At 40.6% G+C, this 12,023-nt stretch overlaps 1 protein-coding gene across 1 annotated transcript in view; it reads left to right on the top strand.

Moving 5' to 3' along the window:
- LOC138296913 (uncharacterized) overlaps window positions 1-12,023 on the top strand; it is a 168,343-nt gene that overhangs the window by 116,165 nt on the left and 40,155 nt on the right. The gene's annotated exons all lie outside the window — the stretch shown is intronic.

Raw genomic sequence — 12,023 nt, 5'->3', positions numbered from 1 at the left:
GGCTGTCATTCGAGGGCAGACCATATTGTGGCGAACAAGCAGGAACCCCTACAGGTTGCAAAAAGGAAAAGAAGGAATAGCTCGATGCTTCTGACCACCTACTTCTGCATCGATTGAGACCAAGAAACCAGAATAGTAGGCAGACACAGACAATGAGGCATGTGTAGTGCAGTTAGCTCTACAAGGTGGGCAGCAAAAGCTTGTGGCCTGCCTTTTGTAGACAGGTGTAAGGAAACAATTAGATTTCTAGGAGTATGGAAACTGGCATTTGCAGATATGCAGATAAGATGACATTTCAGTACAATACAGCAATAACTTACCAAACTGTTAAGAGTATGATGTGCTACCAGATATGTTGTGTATATTATTGTGTGCCACTGTGGTTATATGTGGGCGGTACAATCAGAGCACTACATGAAAGAATACTTGAGCATATTAGGGCGATTAGGACAGGAGTTGAGCATTATCCTCTTGCCCTGCATTGTCGTTCCTGTATAGATAATCCTCTGGGAAAGGTCAAGTTCCATGGAATACAGAATGTACGTATGGTTCCAAAACATGGGAATAGAGAATTAACCCTACATGTTAACTGAGACATTATAATCTTGAAACTAACAGAGATGGAAAAAGGCCTGAACTCTGATCATGAAATGCAGTATTTTCTGGGGAATTAGTGATGCATCCAGTACATGTTAAGACCTGTAATCAGTTGCTGAATACGTTGAAATACCCATTTGATACTGATTCCATTTCTCAAAAAATCGAGATAAATGATTTGCATTCTCTGTTGACTTGCCTCATATGTATGATTTGGATCTCAAACAATGTAATAGTATATGCCAATAACTTGGGTAACTTTAATTTTAACAACGTGGCACTATCTCAACTACATAGTTTGTAATCTGGTGATATTGACCTGTGGTATGCTTGTGGATGTTGTTTGAATTTCCCAAAAACCTTATTCTGAGTCGCAGGGTATGTGGGAGACTCTTGTGCTCGTTCTCTTTTCCTCTCACTTTTTCAGCATGCTGTTAACATCAGAGTAGGATATATGGAGATAAGAGGTACATAGATTATTAGATTTGAGGTTTCTGAATACTAGTAAAACATGAGTATTTAGAGGTCAGGGACTTTTGTTTGTAATGTGTATTAGTTTGAATATAAGGTTGCCTTATGGTACTCTGCTGGGTAAGACCTTGCAAATGTTATACACAGTTGGGTGGTTTATATACAAGGTGACCGCTAGAAAACAAGAAAGCAGTGGGTATTTTTAATTGTGAATAAACACTTATGTGCATACTCCTCTAAAAATCGCAGCCATGAGCAGATTTGAATATATGTGGTAGGAGCACTGCTTGCTTCAATATTGAATTCTGGGATTGTGGAATACCATGCTGTGATAGACTTGATAGAAGGTTGTACTTATCTTGTAATTGAATTGGAGCTATAAGAATTTATTACTAACGGATGAGTACTTGAAAACTACGTTCTTATAGAGGTTTTAAACCTTAACGTTGTTGACCACTCTAAAATGGCAGCTACTCTACATGATTGGGGTTATGGGATAGCTTTACCATTCATACTGCAGGCCAAGATGGCCCTTGACTTAAACGCCAATGCATGATCAGAGGGACGGTGGTATAATAGTTAAGGGTGAATACCTCAGATATGAGGTACTTATTGTCCAGCTGACTTTTTTTCTTGTACTTGCTATGATATTATGGAATACAGGTTTAAGGCCCACACTAAGGCCAATTTCTGAAGCTACTGGTGGTACTGTTGGAAATGGACTCCTGCTATTACCCTTGGTGAGACATTTACACTAATATGGTTTAGTCGGATCACTATGCTGATACAGGGGTAAGGACACACTAGTACACAGGATTCAAATATATTTTGTACACACTCGTAACAGATGGTCACAGTATATTTAATATGTTTTGTTAGCATTAGGTGTTTTGTTGGTTGACAGTAATGAAGTATGTGGATTTGTTAAGTTGGCCCTTCTTATTAATGACATGAGGGTTCCCAGAACCTAGTTGCTATCTGTGCATGTACAACTTAATTTGAGCATATATGGTCACCCTCTTACAATATGATTTGTTCCGTAGTGTGAAGCTACTAAGGCTACCTGTTGTGTTTAAAGGGTATTAAGGGCTATCTCCTCCGTAACAATACTGGGAAAGTCATTGCGGTCACCCTCTGGGACTCCCTGAAGTCGGTCCTTCGAAGAATGTTTATAGTGGAGGCCTGTGTCTCTGTAAACTCAAAGAAGTGCTGCTTTTCAAGCCGGGCACAGAACATGAGATACTTGAGACAAAACATATAAGAACCCACTCCCCTAAAATAGGGAGACAAGTCTTAGCATTTCAGGGCCAAACGAGGGCCCTCATAAACTGACAGATCTGCTACCTTCTCTCACAACTTGACCATAAATACTAGGACCACAGTAATAAATTGGGCCGAATGATGGTAGCAGCGTACAAAATGATTATTCCAGACACTAACCTTCTGAATACCGAGGTAATACTTAGCCGACCTCCAATCGAAATGTGGCAACTTTATATGGGGAGCCAAGGTGGAGAGAATCAGTCGGAAACAGGGTTCATTGCCCCCACGGGCGGGGGGGGGGGTCTGGGGATTCCGAATTTGGCTGACTATTACATAATAGTTGGCCAAATGTTACCACATCCACTGGACGCAAGAAGGAGAAAAGGATTGGTGCGGAATTGATCAGTGGCAGCAGGTCCCTTATGGGGAAACTACCTGCCGACCCAGGTTTGAGCAAACGATAACAATGTTTCGCATCAGGAGGGCTACCTTGGAGGTCAGGGACAGGGGTCAAGTGGGGCCTCACAACCTTTCCCCCTCCCCTTCACACTCCTTTGGCGGCACCTGCAGATTTAATACAGGTCTGATTTCAGCCCCTTATGAGTGGCTGGAGAGAGGTTGGAAAAAACTGCTTGACATGTACATGCAAAGATCACCCAAATATTTGGAACATTTGAAGGAAGAGTTTCACCTCCCAAAGACGGAAAGGTTTTGCTGTCTGCAACTATCTTAAACCCTAGAATCAATCAGGGAGGTACGAGAGCCCCATACCTTTTGAAAAGTACGTCCACCATTGCACAGACGATAAAACATGCGAATTCCATTATACAAAACATGCTACATACTATGCAACACACTGCAATACACACCTATCAACTCGCCTGGGAGAGGAAATTGGGTATCACACTGGACCATGAAGAGTGGGCGGAAATCCTCACTTGGGCGACCCACTATGTGTCACAATCTGGAGGGTGGGAGACCATCTTCAAGATACTTGGTATTACATTGCAACCCATCTATTTAACATGAAGAAAGGTCATAGTCCTCTGCTGGAGAGACTGTGGGGGTGGAGTTCTTCACAAATTTACTCTGGTCTTGCCGCCTGTGGTGGACCCTCAACATGGTGAAGATATCAAAGCTTGCATAAGGGGAGATAAAAGCTTTCACCAACCAATAGAGGTGCCTCCTAGACTACTGCAGCACAGATTACAAGGAGCTTTCATGCCCGAAACACCTTTGTGCATTGAAGCTGCTTCAAACTTGAGGACTATTATGCCCCAGTTTGCCAGCGTCACAGAGACCCCCTGGATCCCGGGTGGCAGAAAATGAACTCAATTCACAATTGATAAGGTAATGCTACTTCATAAAGGGACCCGGAGCAGGAGGAGCAGGGCAGATGGCTTATGGGTGGGAGGGGAGAGCTATGTGGGGATCTCTTGTTTACATTTGTGATGGTTATGTCTACTTTTGATGCTTTACAGAAGCTTGAACTCAAATTCCAAAAGGTTAATAAAAAAATAAAAAAAATACAGTGGGTGCCAGGGGATGGGTTCCCCAGGACTGAAAGTAGTCTGGGGAGGGAGGCCATGAAATTCCCTCACCTTCCTGCAGGTCCTGGGGTTTGGGGTCCCTGAAGCCGAAAACGACCTAGTGAGGGGTGACACTCACCATGGATGGTTTAAAAGACGAACAAGATTCTTTTTTTATTTTATTTTTTTCTATTTTGAGGCACATTTGCAGTTCTTCCATAAAATTGCAGCAACATTTTTTTTAAAGCCAAGGAGATGAGGGTATCCGTACCTTGCCCCCTTATGTTTTTTTTTTAATATCTTTTTTTTATTTTTAACTTTTTAACTTTTTTAAGGGCTTGGAACTGAGTCCCGAGTTTTAAGATGTCTGCCATCACTTCCTGGTTTTCAGTTTAAGATCTGTTGGCTCCACAGATCCTTCATGGCGTAATATATACATTTATATCTTTTTTTTCTGCACAAATACTGAGCCGGGTTACACAAAAAGCACTCTTTCTAGCACAAGATCTAGCTTTCTGCTAAATTTGGTGTAGATCTGTTCAGCGTTTTGGGCTGTAGCGGTGTCTAAAGTTCCTATGCAAAAACGAGTGAGGAAGTTTTCTTGGCCACTTGCTTGAGAGATCACCCCGAAATGTTCCATGTGCAAACTTGTCAGAAAGTAGCATTTTTAAAAATTCAGCAGTTATAGTTACCAGCCCTAACTTTAACTTGCAACCCAGCCATGCACTGCTTTTGACCTCACATACTAAATCACCAAAAAGAAGGCACAGAAGAAAATGTGGGAAAAAACAAGGAGAAAGCACTTTATTTAAAGGAAGGGTAGGAGAGGGCACACAAAATACAGGGGAGAAAGCAAAGAGAAACACATAATAATGAGGGAAAGCTTAAGAGTTATGACATAAAAATGGGCGAAAACTAAGGAAAAAGTAAATGATAAGAGAAAAGGAAGAAAACATTGCTTTTACAATTTCAGCAACTTCGCAAATCTGCAGCTGAGATCAACAGATTCGCTCAATGTCAAAAACAAAATCTCCTTTTCTGTTGGTTACTGTTTAACCACACCCAGCTTTAAAAAAAAAAAAAAAAAAAAACTCACGCAAGGCAGTTATTTTTGTCCTGTTTGATATGCTAGAAGGGTTTACATCTAGAGCTCCAACTGCTGCAATAGCAGCTCCACTTGAAGACCCAGAAGTGGATCCGGCTGTTTGGGAGCTGCCATCTACTTCCAAAGTGGAGTGGTGGTATCAGGCAATTGTTCACCATTCCCACTGGTGGAAAAAAAGTTTGTGCAAGGTTTGTACAATGCAAACTCTGTTATCCAGTGGAACCACAAAGAAATATAGCCATGGCACCGCCGCAATGTGGTAACACGTAAAAACAATGCATGAACGTGCATATGTTTGCATGGTGATTGAGAAGGAGACAGCTGCAAGTTCAACAGGTGCATCTTCATCAACAGAGGGCAGCTCCTGCGCAAATTACTACTCTAGCTATCTGCACAGAATTAGGAGAGATGGTGACACACTGCGCAAAGTGTCAGCAACTTGTGCCACTGAAACCGTCTAATGTTGCCATGTTTTTGGATACCATTAAAAAGCATCTTTGCTAGTTTTTGTTCTTTTTTTATATTTTGATGTTGGTGTTTCAGCACACTGTTTACATTAGACATGCAATGTTTTTGCAAGAAGTTAAATTGTTTGCATTTTTTGCATTTTCATTAGTAGTTCCAATAAAAACAAAACAAAAAAAAACTTATTTAAAAAAACCTAAAAAACATGGTTCTTCTTAGAACCTCCATTTAATCGATCAAAGAGCTGTCTGTTATTGTAGTGTTTTGTTTTTATGTTATTAGGTGTGTGATTGTATACTTTAGTATGTCTTAGCAAGTTTGTCTACGTGTCTGGCTGTGAGTGTGTGAGTTAGTGTACCAGTGTATGTCGGGGTATGTCAGTGTATTTAAAAGTGTATGCCTGAGTGTGTACCTGGGTGGGTAATCCATGCACAAGTGTGTGCCTGGGTGTGTAAGTTTATACCTCAGTGTACATCTGAGTGTGTGAGTGTATGCTGTGTCTGAGTGTCTTAATGTAGGAATCAGTGTGTGTCTGGTTGTGTCACGGCAGTGTATGCCTCAGTATTTGCTTGAGTGTGTTAATGTATGCCTGGACATGTCAGTCTATGCATCAGTGTGTGCCTGGGTGTCTCAGTGAATGCACTAGTGTGTATCTGAGTGTGTTGGTGTATGTACGAGTGTCTGCCTTGGTGTTAGTGCATGCTTGTGTGTGTAGGGTTGTGTCGTGAATGCATCAGTGTGTGCCTGGGTGCGTCCGTGTATGCATCGGTATGCTTGGGTGTATCAGTGTTTGTATGAGTGTGTACCTGGTTTATCAGTGTATGCACAAGTGTGTGCCTGTGTGTGTCAGTGTATGCATCAGTGTGTGCCTGGGTTTGTCAGTGCATACTTTAGTTTGTGCCTGGGTGTGTTAGTGTATGCATCACTGTGTCCCTGGGTGTGTTAGTGCACGCATTAGTTATGCCTGGGTGTCAGTCTTTGCATCACTGTATGCCTGGCTATGTCAGTGTTTGCATCAGTGTTTGCCTGGGTGTGTCAGCGTGTGTTTCAGTGTCTGACTTAGTTGTTTTAGCTTGTGCATCACTGTGTGCCTGGGTATGTCAGTATGTACATCAGGTTGTGCCTGGGTGCGTTAGTGCATGCATCAGTGTGTGCCAGGGTGTGTCAGTGTCTGCATCAGTTTATTCCTGGGTGTATGTATGGATCAGTGTATGCCTGAGTATGTCAGTGTATGTATCAAAGTGTGCTTAAGCATGTCAGTGTACCCATGAGTGTGTGTCTGGGTATGACAGTGTATACATCAGTTTGTGCTTGGGGGTGTTAGAATATGCATCACCATGTGGATGGGTGTGTTACTTCATGCATCAGTGTGTGTCTGGGTGTATCAGTGTGTGCCTGGGTATGTAAGTGTTTGCTTCAATGGGGATGTCCCTGTATGCATTGTGTGTATCTGGGTGTGTTAGTGTATCAACCAGTGTGTGCCTAAGTGTGTCAGTATCTGCATCAGTGTGTGCATGGGTGTGTCCGTGTAGGTTTGTGTGTGCGTGGGTGTGCCCATGTATGTATGAGTGTGTGCTTGGGTGTGTCAGTATGACTGTGTGCCTGGGGGTGACAGTGTATGCACAAGTGTGTGCTTGCACAGGTCAGTGTATACCTGGGTTTGTAAGAGTATGTGTCAGTATGTACCTGGGTCTGTCAGTGTATGAGGGTCTGCTTGGGTGTATTAATGCGTTCCTGGGTATGTCATTCTGTGGATGAGGGTGTGCCAGTGTGTGTGTGTGTTTGCCTGGGTGTGTCAATGTGTTACAAATGGTGTATACATGGATAAATACATACATAATAACCCACATTACACCAATGAATGGATCCATTAATCTGTGTAAAAAGAAAGAAAACAAAAATACAACTTAAAGTTTCATATTATAAATTTGATCATTATAGTTGCACAATCTGTAATGGAAAAAGTTGTTGTTAATAAGAAAATACAACAAATTTGTTATTATGAAAAAATCATGCATACAATTTAGACATTTTATCTTCCCTTTTTCACTGTTCTCAGCTTCCACACTTTTACACCCTAAATGAAGTTTTGTATAGAGACTCATCACTGAATAGTGGGGGGAAAACAATCACATAGATAAAACAAAATGAGTGCATAGTATGTTATTATAAATTAACATTACTATGCGTCACACTCAATCAATCAATTTTTTTTTATAGAGTGTGCTACTCACCAGTGAGGGTCTCAAGGTGCTTGTGGAGGGGGGATAGAAGAGGGGGGTTTTACTGTTCGAACAGCCGTGTCTTGAGTCGGAGGTCTTTGGTTTTGCGGAGGTTGGTGGGGAAGGGAGTTCCAGGTTGAGGGGGCAAAGTAGAAGAAGGCCCTGCCTCCTGAGGTGGTTCGTTGGATGCAGGGGACTGTAGCTAGTGCGAGGTCGGCTGATCGGAGGTTGCGGGTGGGTGTGTGGAATTTCACTCTTTCGTTGAGGTAGGTCGGGCCGGTGTTGTGGAGGGATTTGTGTGCGTGGATGAGGATCTTGAAAGTGATTCTCTTGTCTATGGAGAGCCAGTGAAGGGATTTGAGGTGTAGTGAGATTCATTTGTGGCGGGGGAGGCCAAGGACGAGGCGTGCGGCTGTGTTCTGTATTCTCTGGAGTTTGCGTTTGAGTTTGAGTGTGGTGCTGGCGTAGAGGGCGTTACAGTAGTCTAGTCTGCTGCTGATGAGTGCATGGGTGACTGTCTTCCTGGTCTCTGGGGGAATCCATTTGAAGGATTTCTTTTAGAGTGCAGACTGTGTGGAAGGAGGAGGTTAGTGAATTGATTTGCTGTGTCATAGAGAGGGAGTGGTCCAGGATGATGCTGAGGTTGCGTGCGTGGTTTGCGGGGTGGGAGCGGGGCCTAGGGCGGTGGGCCACCAGGAGTCGTCCCATATGGTTTTGTTTGGGCCGAAGATGATGATCTTCGTTTTGTTGGAGTTAAGCGTGAGGTGGTTAGTTGTCATCCAGTTGGCGTTGTTGAGGAGAGCAGCGTGTAGGTTAGTTTTGGCGGTGGTGGGATTGCGGATGAGGGAGAGGATGAGTTGGGTGTCATTTGCGTAGGAGAGGATAGTGATTCCGTGTGGTCGGAGGATGTTGGCTGGGGGATCATGTAAATGTTGAATAAATAAATTACTGATTTATCTTTACTTATTAAGTTTTGTACTAGATATATGTATAAAGTAACTATTTGTATATATTTTAATGCAAAAATATGTATGAAGAGTAGCAACTTGAGAAGCGTTATAAAAACATCACCCTTGGTAGGCCGCGTGATGTAGTTGAAACTGATAATCCATTAAACATGAGTACAGTATGCCACTGTTCAAATTCGAATTCTTTTTATAATTTTGTTGATGTTGTTGCAATACCTCTTTGATTGTGACGTTCTTATCATTATTTTCTGTCCCTCTGCTTTAACTTTTTTTTTAAAACAAGTTGAATATCTGGAAATAAGTTAACTTTAATAATGTTAGCAATATTCCCTTCTCAGAAAAATAATTGTTTGTCTGACTTTCTAGTTTGTTATCTCTATTTCCATTGTAGTGGTATATCTGTTGTTTTGCTCAAGGAGTAAGTGCCTTTCAGTATTTAGAATCCCTTATGTAGACATAACCCTTGGTAGGCCGTATGAGCTCCTGAATTATTCTATGAAAAAATCCCACAAGTGTAGTATTCCATTATTTTCAGTAGCAATCTTATTTATAATTTTGGTTGAAGTAAGAGACGGTAAGAATTGGGAAGTTTATACGGTAATCTCTGCTTGAAGGTAAGATTGCGGTTATTACACTCTGTCCATCCAGTTGTATTTTTAAGTAGGTGGTGTAGTCTCCAGATGTAAAACTCAATCCCACATGAAAAATAATAGTTATACAGCTATATGTTTTACCACAAATAGGGGTTTGTCCAGCTTTAAAATTTGTAATTTCTGTTTCCAATTTACTTTCATCTGCAGTGTATCGCTGTAGCATTAGAATGATATATTTGCCAGTTCTTATAGTCAAAGTTATTAGAAGTTCTGAGTGACATTTTGTGCTTGTATTATTCTGTGATGCATCTTTCCAGTTTGTCAAATCTGACAGTTACAGTCTTGTAGACTTAAGTAGATAAATCCTTCTGAATTGATTTATGTTTTTGATGAAAAGTAAGTTTTGACAGTCATGTTGCCACGAGTAACTAAGTCCAAATAGGTCGTTAATAGGTACCATCTCTTCTTCTAAAATACCAAGTATGGCCATCAAGAATTGTTGTGCATCTTCTTGAGTATTTTGAATGAAGTGTACTTATTCAGGACACAGATCTGCAAGATCTCTAATGCAAGATGCAGAATATGTTTTTGTTTTATCACTGCACAAGGGTTGTAACAAGGTAGACCGTGCAGATGAGGTAAAGAAAATAGAGCATTTAGAACTAAATCAGCCTAGCAGTTGACTGCAGAGGGGTTTAACAACTGGTAACCAACTATTTCACCAGCACTCATTGTTTTTCTCCAAATCTTCTTTCATGACTTTTTTTTTTTTTTTGTGCACCTTTTCTCGGGAATGTCACTGGTATTATTTGAAGCCTTTCATTCCACTAAAGTGCTCGGCTTTTCATAACCTGCATGCTGTCCTAAATGAGGAGTATACAGGCTTCTCAAACAATTATATCCTTTTTCACAAGTTGAATCGGTATTTACTTTGCTGTCATGAAACTCTGATATTCAAACTGGACAAAGTTCTAACCTGTGACAATGCTACATATAACCGACTTTCCTTGAAGACGGTACTACCAATGTTAACAATTGCTGTATCTACACTTAAACCTTGAAATTGATGGATTGTTACAGCATATGCAGGAGACACTGGGACCAGTTTCCTTTGGCTATTTAAGTCTTTTACAAACAAGAAGCGAGCAGCATATCTTGCTATCTGTTTTACACCTTCAAATTTATTAAACTGAACTGCTAGGTATTTAACCTCATTTATGTTTGAATACAAAATTAAATCTGTTATTGTACCTCTGGCACCATTAAGTAATCTTTCCTCCACAATTAAATTACTCCACAAAATCACGCTACAGGTGTCTCTAACCAGTGGATCGTAAGCTACTAGTAGTTCACACACCACTTCAGAATAGCTCACAGCTTGGAGTTCATTTTTAAATAAGCACAGGATCACATTTTTCCTTTTAAAATTAAAGGAAGGCTGTATTTATTGTACATTATTATCACCAGACTGCAAATAGCAGGGCCTGGTAAGGGTCAGTGCTGGAGTCAGATGTATGGCCTAGGGCACAGAGGTGAGGAATTGAAGCACTAAGGTGTTTACCTCTTAAATAAAAATCCTTGTCAACTCAGTATTGGAAATGAGAACAAAATTATGTTTCTCAGTGCTTTTAAACTGAGAAAATGAAAAGTTACCTTATAATTAAGGTAACTTTTCATTTTTATTTTCTCAAATTATTTTTCAAAGTGTTGCATTTACAACCAGCAGGCCTTGCTCGCAGTGGCCAGTAGAACAGTGTGCAATATTTATAACTCAAAAAATACAATCATTTTTTGAATGGGAGAAATTTAAAGTGTAGAAGAATGTTCCACACTAGGAACATTTTTGCACTTTAAATTGTCCACATTTCAAAACATGGTTGTATGTTTGTGCTTTACTTGTGCCACATATGGCGAAAGGTATGCCCTGTGCCACAAGTATATATGACACCGCCTCTCAGTTACACATACATCCCATTCATATGCACACACATTCATACACCCCCAAATACCATGCTCTCAGTGACGCCTGTGGCAGCTGTGTCATAGTGCCCCTAGTCAAATTAATTTGTACAAACCATAGTATTTGGCTCTATGAACATTAGGCTTAAAGTCAAGGAAGTTTGGCATGGGGGTGTTTGGTAATAATGCATGAGTTGTTTAGCCTTCTGTAGCGCACGGTGATTTTCACTGATCAGAAGTAGCTCTCGCTACAGAAAAGGTTGGAGACCTCTGCCCTATAGTTTTTACATACAGTTTTCTAATCCTCCAGGTTTGGAAAAAGACTCCTCCAAAGAATCCAATTTTGATTTAAATTTTTCAGTCAATATTATTGTCACGCCTTGGGGTTCCATTTCATCAGTTGCTGTGAGATTCAATATTCATTCTCCAGTTGTTGCAATTGTTCATTAAAAGAGGAAAATCCTGTAAGGTAGGCATTAAACACAATGGATTTTTACTGTCAAATAATGTCAAACATTTCCAATACTTCCAAAACAATTTTGAGTTTCTTCATGTAGAAGTTTCTTAATCACAGGCTGTTCTTTCACAGGGGTAAGTTACAATAAATCACCAAAATCTATTATATGCTTTCCTCCAAAAAGTACATCATACTCTGTCTTCAGTATCCATTCTCAAATGGACAAAGACAAGCATTAAGTTTGAGACCATGCTCACCTTATCAATCATTAAAGGTTTCAATTTTGTCATAACTCTGGAAACTTTGTGACAAACATTGCCAGATAACTTTTGGTACTCCAGTTTATACTTGTTTTCTTTAGGTAATTGGTTAGAGCTTGGATTAAAAAGCTTTT

Source organism: Pleurodeles waltl, chromosome 1_2, assembly GCF_031143425.1.
Source record: "Pleurodeles waltl isolate 20211129_DDA chromosome 1_2, aPleWal1.hap1.20221129, whole genome shotgun sequence".
Classification (NCBI taxonomy): domain Eukaryota; kingdom Metazoa; phylum Chordata; class Amphibia; order Caudata; family Salamandridae; genus Pleurodeles; species Pleurodeles waltl.
This window is presented reverse-complemented; position numbering and strand designations above follow the sequence as displayed.